This window comes from Gopherus evgoodei, chromosome 5 (genome assembly GCF_007399415.2).
Source record: "Gopherus evgoodei ecotype Sinaloan lineage chromosome 5, rGopEvg1_v1.p, whole genome shotgun sequence".
Classification (NCBI taxonomy): domain Eukaryota; kingdom Metazoa; phylum Chordata; order Testudines; family Testudinidae; genus Gopherus; species Gopherus evgoodei.
In genome coordinates, this window is record NC_044326.1 from 75,050,537 (window position 1) to 75,059,482 (window position 8,946).

General features: G+C 40.3%; 1 long non-coding RNA gene across 1 annotated transcript; it reads left to right on the top strand.

Moving 5' to 3' along the window:
* Nucleotides 1-352: 352 nt before the first annotated feature.
* Nucleotides 353-8,504, top strand: LOC115651955. Its single transcript, XR_004000502.1, has 3 exons — nt 353-363; nt 950-956; nt 8,420-8,504. It is a non-coding gene; the product is annotated as an uncharacterized LOC115651955 (long non-coding RNA).
* The last annotated feature ends 442 nt before the right edge of the window (nt 8,505-8,946 follow it).

Here is an 8,946-nt window from a genome sequence, read left to right on the forward strand (position 1 = left end):
ATAATTTCACCTCACAAATGTGAGAGTTTGCAGACCAACCAAAAATTCTACAATTCACACCTCAGAGACATAAAAAGGAGATACATTGTAAAGGCTGTTACTTAAAACAAAATCCTTCACTTTCTGATGTTAGTGTTCAAATACAGAAAAATATATAATTGTTTTTGTTTTCTTCTTTTAATAGCTGGTTGTAAAAGAAAAGAAACCAAAACCGATGATTATTCAGTAAAGCTGAAAGAATCAGTGTTGGTTGGCCCAGATTAATCAATTTCATTGGGACTAAGCATGCTTGATATATAGGATCTACCATTCAATCTAATTTCAGCATTTCAGATTCTCCATGAGTGGTTTTGTGACGTTAGAGTCCTCTTTGCCCATTGGGATCTTCAGGGCTCTACTAACTCAGACATACTCCTGTGAAGCCATCACCCATCATCTCCTTTTAGTTCCAGCAGAAATTTTTTTTGGAACTAGATAGTTATCCTTGGTTTAGCCATCTTCATTTTCACAAAATCCAGATCCTACATCTCCATTTTCTGCATAATTGAGTCTAGCAATGAAAGATTTGCATTTAGCATCATAACCCAGAAAAGAAGTCTGATCAAGATTTATTTTACTGTGCATGGTACAAAAGAATATCACTTTTAGAACTCAAAACGGAGGTTTCTGTGCCCATAGGAAGCCAAGATAGTGAACCTTGCAGGGACTATACTAGAAAAATGTTCTTTAAGAAGGTAAATTTTACCATTTTTGCTTTAGGGTATCCACAAATTTACTTTGAAGCATTCCTTGAACTCAGTTCTTTGCTGGGTGCACAATTTTTCCTCTTCCCTCTCCTCAAATATGTAAATATCTTCTGATGTATGACACCTAGAAAATAAGTTTAAAACTTATTTTGAGATTGCAGAGTTTGAACTTATTAGCAAAGTTTACACCAAATGAAGACAAGATTCAGAGTCAGTGTCTCGCTTCTTTATTTTTCTAATCTGAATTGCATAAATGTGCTTGAGAGAGACAATGATTTGTGCTGCTGCATTTATCTATCAAGTATAATGAAAACACAGCTGAATGATATAATGAGGAAATAAAAGGCAATAAAAACTGACCTAAGGAATTGCTCACAATTTCCATATTGGATGTGGGTGGAGGGGTTAAAAAGTCCTCCACAATTAACTCACTAACTCAAGGGTATTAAAACTAATTGCTTTGGTGTCTGGAAATGGTGTCATATTAGCTTTTTCTTTTTTAAAAAAGAGGCTATTACAAATATGAATAATTGCCGTTGCATCTGCTTGAGGGACATAAATTTACAATATAGTACAGTCACTTAACATGGATTAAGGTACTGACAAAACTGTATGCCATCAAAAGAGGTTGAGGCTGATTTTTCTTGCTGAACATTGTCTTTCTGAAATTTATTTTAATGGTCTACTTATATAAGAGTTATAAGATTAATCAAGCTTAGTTTGACTGCACCCACTGTTTAGGATTGCTGCCAGAAACTTCTAAAGAAGGCAGATTGTTTGTAGAGAGCTGTCTAAGCTGCTCAAGAACTAGGGGGGAGAGAAGCCTCAATAATTTCTCAAATATAGTAATAGTGTGTAATGCTAGCCATCAGCCCCTTTAACCATGATTCAGTGTCAAGCTTTATATGATTCCTACAAATCTTCATTAAAAGATGTGCCTTCCATATAATATTGTGTGCTTCAGAAATAAGGGATCTGTTTCTTCATCTATAGCTTTGGCTCTAACACTACAGCAACAGTGGATTTAATAAAAACAGAAATGTCAGGAAGATCACAGTGGAGCTGAGAGAGACAGACATGTTATCTACTAAATAGGACACTAGGCTATTTTTCTTTTTGCACTCTCAGACTTTTTACATGTTTCAATCACATCTTCAGAGTCCCTGCTGCTGGTGCATGTCATCATTACAGCTAAGGATTCCAAATTCACAGTTGTAGTTCTTTTTTTTCTCAACCTTTACAAGGGACCTGTGCTATTAAGAACATCTCTCTTAAGCATACAACAATTATCCTAGACCAATGTAGCTGGTCTTTGTAAACTTTATCCACCCTATTACCAGAGATTTTTGTATGAATGAAGACATTTGCTCTGTCTGAGCCAATATGGAAAAATACATGTTATTTTCACATACATAATATGTAAGTAGACCAGAGAGGACAGGAGCACAGATACCATAAAGGAGAAGGCGGTTACAATAGTCAACATGCAAGATAATCAAAGATTAAAAGTTGGGAGAGAGCAATAGGAAATGTAGACATATAAAAGAAAAGTAATAGGATTTGTCTAGAAAGGGTCAAAAGGTGACAATGTAGTTTTTGGCTTAAGTGACAGAGAAATTGGTGGAGTTATCAATTGTGAACATGAAAGCAAAGGAGGAAAGAAAAGATTTTGGAGCTTAGAGGAGAACTTTAGAGTTTTAAATTCAAACAGAAAAGGACCATCCAAGAGACAGAGAAGCATAAATGGAGTGAAGTGCAGAGGTCAATGATGGAGAGGTAGATTTCCAAATCATCAGTGTATTGTTATTTGCTATTTGTATTGAAGTACTGCCTAGGAGTCTCAGTCACAGACCAGACCAACAAAAAAGTTGGTCCTTTCCTAAAGACGAAGCAGTCTGAGATGGTAGCTGAAACTGTGGAATGGATGAGGCTGCCTATGGAACAAGCTGCAGAGGAAAAAAAGGAAGGAACTGAGGACAGGATCCTGAGGGGTGCCCACAGAGTGAGAGGGAGGAGGAAGAGGAGCCCCCAAAAGGACAATGGAGGAGCAGCCAAACATTTAGGAAAGCAAATCAGAGTTGTAAAAAACAAGGTAGGATATAAAAGGAGGTGTTATACAGCATCAAAGGCTTCCTTAAGACCAATGAGAATGGGGACAAGAATCTTAGACTCACCTCTCTTCTAGTCAGGTCATTTATTAACTTTAGTTAATGGCAGAAAAGATGAAGAGGCAGCTGAAGGAGAATTCAAGGCATCATGCATAGGCAACAGCCTTTAAAAGCTTGAAGATGAAGGAGAAAAGGGAGAAGCTGTTGGAGAGATTTTACTATAGAACAAAACTGGGAAACAATTTGCTGCTTCAATATTGTCAGATGGATTGGGGAAACAAAAATGCTGCTAAAACTGGTTCTAGGATAGTATCCAAAATTCATAAGAAGTTTTTACAAACAGGCCCAGATTCTGATATCTTACTCCACAAGTACACTGACTTCAGTTTTCCTGTTCATGGAATAAGGTACAATTTAACAGGAATAAGGATATCAGAATCTAGCCCATAAGCCTGTTTTTTTTTAATTTCCCAAAGTATTAAACCACCATGATGCTGTTAAATAGATTAATTCTTGGTGTATATGCCGGAGTACTTTGGAACATGAACCTGAAAATGTTTCCTTACCTTGCTCTGAAGATATGTATCTCTGCAGATGACACAGTAGGATATGTAATATTGCCACTCCAAAATGCTACAGGCTTTAGGTCCTACTACATTGCTGATGTATTTTGATGACATTGATGACATGTACATTAATCCTTTTATCAATTTTTTTCCCCAGGAGACAGCTTCCTAGACACAGTACACTATTTGTTTATGTGAGATTCTCAGGGGAGCAGTAGTCATACTGTTTTATTCCATCATTATTCAGTATAAATCAAAACAATGTAATACGGGATTCTCAGCCTGTAATAGCAGTTGACAGTGAGCAGTGAAAATTTCAGTTAATTTTCCATTTGCCAAAGATAAAGAGATAAAAACCAGACAATACAGACACCTCTTTGGATGGATCTGGTAGCTTGTTGAAGAAGTTTAGGGCTGCAACCTCAACAGCCTGCTTCCCATAGTTTCTTTTGGGGGTCGAGGCACTTTAACATTGATAAACTGGGTTGAGTGAAGGGCGTGTTGCTTGTTGGTCTTGAAAAAAGTTGAACAAACTGAGCACATTCAAACAATGTATTAAGCCAGTGCCACTGCTTTCTCCGGGAGAGGCATAGCCAATTGCAGAGATCACAGTAATGCGTTGCCACTGCACAACATATGGATAGTTCACATTTATAAATACTTTCTGGAGGTCATGGTTTTGCAAACCACACATTTATTGTGCAGGGTCTGTGAAGTCTGTTTGAGTTCCAGAATTTGCCTCCCCTCTCTCCTTGCTAACATAAACCCTTGTGCTCTTTCAAGGGTGATTGATGTTTTTTTAATTTTTATTTTTTTTAGGAAATGAGAACCCTGTGCTATTTATTAGGAGCAGAAGAATCTTCCCATTAATCTTTAGAAGCACGTTGCCACATGAGTGCTCTCTAATATGTGTTGTGTATAAGCTGGGTCAAATTCTCTGTTGATGTAAATGGATGCAGATCCCCTGACTTCACTGGAATTTTCCTTTCTCCTCCTATGCTCCCTTTTTCACCATTCCCCCTAATTTTTTTTCACTCTGCTTGTTTTCTTCTCTTTTTTTCATCTTATTTTTATTAGAGGTTTTTCGCTCTCCTTTATTTTTCATTCTCCTTAATTCATTTTAACCTTAATTTTTGGTTGGTTGTTTTTCTATCTCCCCTCTCTCTGCACCTTTATAACAATCTGTCCTAAGCAGAATATGAACCCAATACAATTTGAATTGAAGTCAGGCTTTTGAACCCATAACTTTGTGTAGTTTTAAATTAAGCAAAAAGAGTTTGCTTAGCAGTGCAGATATGAGAAAAAATGGACTTTAGGGAATGCATAGAAAAATGTATTCGTTTTAGAGGAGGAAGCTACCACAGCTGTGGTTCAGTTGCCTTTCAAGGTGTTTTCCCTCACAAACGATACAGAAGCAGCTCATACTGTTGCTGCCACAATACCTTTGGATATTTTAAATTTTTCTTTCATTCTATTCTCTAGCCTTATATTAATTGCCAGATTGATACTGATTTGAAAAAAGTCCCCTGAAGTCTGTCACACTGATTATATATGTACTACACTGAGATCCACTGTTTTTCATTAGACAGTAAATAGCTCATACGAGGCTGAACTTTCACAGGTATTCTGTTAAAGGACCTAGCAAGATTCAGGGATAAATAACTATTTATTTTTTCTTGGATAAAAACACTTTTAAACACAGCAGTACTTGAGATGAATGACATTAGATAGTCATGTCCAGATCAGCATCCGGCTGCATGATCCAAAAGTAAATAATAGAAACATTTGTGAGATGATTTTGGGCAAGCCACTTTACCCCTCTGTGCCTCTTTTCCCCTGCTGCTTTTTCTCTGTTTTGATTGTAAGCTCCTCAGAAAAGGAACTCTCTCTCACTGTGGGGTGTACAATGCCTAGCACAATGGCACCACTGACAGGGGTGCCTGACTGTTAATATAAAACAGAAATGAATGAACCTTCAGAGGTCAGAAGCATCCAAGAGTTTTAACTACAAAAATCACTGAAACATCCAAACCATGAGAGGCCCTTCCGTCTTCTAACTCCTCAATCTCTGTTGCTTTCTCTCTTGTAAGGAGTCTTCCCCTTTTCCTCTTGCAGTAGCACTTCTGTCTTCAGTCTGTGGTCAGGGGCCCTCCCTCTTTTCTGAGTGAGGAATTTGACCCTCCGTTCTCCACTAATGACCCAATCTGACACGCTTCTCCTTTTGAATGGGTTTGTCTCCATACCAACTGCTATGCAGGTCTCTGTGCAAACAGCACAGCTGAATCTTGGGGCTTAATTAGACTCATATGTGATGAATTTGGCCCATTGGATTTCAAGCAGGCAAATATATATAATCCATAGACAGTATCCATGGAAATAGTCAAACAGGATTACTCATAAAATTCTGTTATATCATGCTACACAAAGAGTCAATATTCTGTACCATTGTGTAGGTAAAGAAGATGAGGGTAACTAATCACTCTTAATTTAAGCCTTTAGTGAGTATTTATTTTGGGGAGATTATTAAGGTGATATTTTTTCCTATTTGGAATTATTTTTCCTTTCTCTGATACTCTGTCTCGATAATACAGTATACATTCTCCCTCCAACCCTTTTGCAATCTTATCAGGTGTGCACCCTTGTGAGTGATAGTCCCTCAGCCTCCACTTTGCTCCAGGAGGAGGCCCATGACACTTCTCCAAGAATTGATCCCTGGCTTCAGCACCTCTTTTTCTGACTATAGCTCCTGCAGCAGCTCCAAATGAGCTTGAACCTGCTCTTGGAGACATTTCATCTTGGGAGCTGTGCAACCAGCAAACATTTGCAGTGGCAGAGGAGAGCCTTTTCAAAATGAGACAATATTTATTAGTCAGCAGGAGTCCAGCATTCAGAGATACATGGTTAAAATGGTAAAGGAAAACCTAAATGTATAACTCTCCCCATACCAGTCAGTTTCCTCTTGCTTGATTAGGACAGTCCCTCTTTGAACTGGCCTGGTAGACAGACTGCATTTCTGCAGCAAACTTTCCTGGCCCTGCCCAACAGCCCCAGCTTGGAATACTCTAAGGGCTTGTCTACACTGGCAAATTTTGTCAATGAAACTAATGACAAGAAAAAATCAATAAAAGCAAAGTCGCCAAAGCACATCTATATTTGTTCCTTCCGTCAATACATGGTGTCCATGTTCGGGGCCCCTTTGTCAACAGTGAGAGCAATGGACTCTGGGTATACATCCCACAGTGCCTGGCAACATCATCCATCACTAGGTGTTGTGGGAATGTGGAAACGTAGTGTGGCACATCCTGGGATGTGCAAAATGTACTGTCATGCACCTCTTTGTGTCCCAGCCCTCCAATGGTTTCTGGTTTCCTTTCGCACCATTTTTCCAACTGTCATTCTTTTGTAGTGTGCGCCAGCATCTGCAGTGACAGCGGATAGATCTCGCACTTGTCTTACATGCACTGCTAGCTGTTGTGAGGACATTGTGCATGGCTGCACAATTACTCATAGAGTTACTTGCAAAGTTAACAGAGGATGAATCACAGGCACTCGAGTGTGATATGGACAGCAGCAACTTATCAGTGCTTTTGGCAGTCACAGAGCAGCTACATACAGTAAACCATTGCTTTTGGTCTAGGGAAACAAGCACTGACTGGTGGGATCACATTGTTATGCAAGTGTGGGATGATGACCAGTGGGTACAGAACTTCAGGATGTGTAAAGCAACCTTCACGAACCTATGTGCTGAGCTGGTCCCCGACCTGCGGTGGAAGGACACCAGATTGAGAGCTGCCCTTTCAGTAGAGAAGTATGTTGAAAATTGCTGTGTGGAAGCTGGAGAATCCAGACTGCTACCAGTCAGTTGCATATCAATTTGGAGTACGAAAGTCCACTGTTGGGGCTGTATTACTCCAAGTGTGCAGGGCAATAAATCACATCCTGCTGCAGAGGACCATGACTCTGGGAAACATGCATGAAATAGTGGATGGCTTTGCAGAGATGAGTTTCCCTAACTGTGGAGGGATGATTGATGGCACACACATTCCAATTTTAGCACCAGAGCACCTTGCCTCTGACTATATCAATAGGAAGGGATACTTCTCCATGGTGTTGCAGACACTTGTGGATCACCATGGATTTTTCATAGACATCAGTGCAGGCTGGTCTGGAAAGGTGCATAACGCATGCATCTTCAGGAACAGTGGCCTGTACAGAAAGCTGCAGGTGGGGACATTTTTTCCAGACCACAAGTTCACAGTGGGGATGTGGAAATGCCCCACAGTAATCCTGGGAGACCTGACTTACCTCTTACAGCCTTGGCTCATGAAACCTTACACAGGGCACCTGGACATCAGCTAGGAGTGTTTTAACAACAGGCTGAGCAAGTGCTGCATAGTAGTTGAATGTGCCTTTGGCCATTAGAAATCTCGCTGGACATGTCTCAATGGCAAGCTAGACCTTTCTGAGGATAATATTCCCGTGGTCATAGCAGTGTGCTGCACTTTGCATAATATGTGTGAATCTAAAGGTGAAATGTTTGTGGAGCACTGAGGCAGAGCACTTGGCTGCACAGTTTGAACAGCCAGATGGTACAGCTGTCAGAGGAGCCCAGAGGGCTGCTATTAACATCGGAGAGGCTTTGAGGAACCAGTTCGGCAATGAGGGGCAATAACACGTCTGCTTTACAGTTGCTTCCCTGGTGCATCCATGTACAATTTTGGGGCCCAAGATCCATGCAACAAAATGCTTTAGAAGCTTTGCTATACGTTTTTGTAGAACACAGAATAAAAATACTGTACCATTAAATACCTTAGCATTTAGTTATTGTTAAAAAGGGTAAAATCTCACAAGTATGTGTAGCTCCAGCTATCATTGTGCAAGCTGTAAGAGGAGGTGGAGTGCTGTGAAGTGAAAAAGAATGTGTGGGCATGGGGGGGGGTTGTTGGCAAAGAATTGTGCATGTGCTGCAGTGGAGGTCAACAACCATGGATCTGCTCAGTCTGCAGTTGTATCAAAGACTTGAGCATCTCTGTCTGATCCTCCATAACTTTTATCATCCACTCTGTCGCTTGCCTAGGAAATGCAGCATTCTCTTTTCTTTCCTGCCTTTCGGCTTCCCAGCACTCTTTGTGTTCCCTGTTCTGTGTCTCATCGCGCTGCAGCACCTCCCAGAACACGTCATCTTTGCTGAGCCGAGGGTTTTTCCTTATCTGCTGAAGCTGGTCCGTGGGAGTGTGTGGTGTGTTTCTCAAGGTCTGTGCTGAACAGAAGAGGAATTGTTACATTCCAGCAAATTATTGAAACATTTTAGTAACAAAGGCCTTTTGCTAGTAGAAATCACTTTCTCTCTGACTCTAGGCAGGCATAGAGCACCATGAGCACCCCAATCATGGTGAGTGTTGGGAGTTAAGGGGGAGGCGGTTGTACATACAGACAAAAAAGGTCACAGCTTGCAGGGCAGCTTTGCAGGGAACTCATTTTAAAATTACCAAACTCTTTTTCACAGGTGGTCAACCTGCTGGTTGA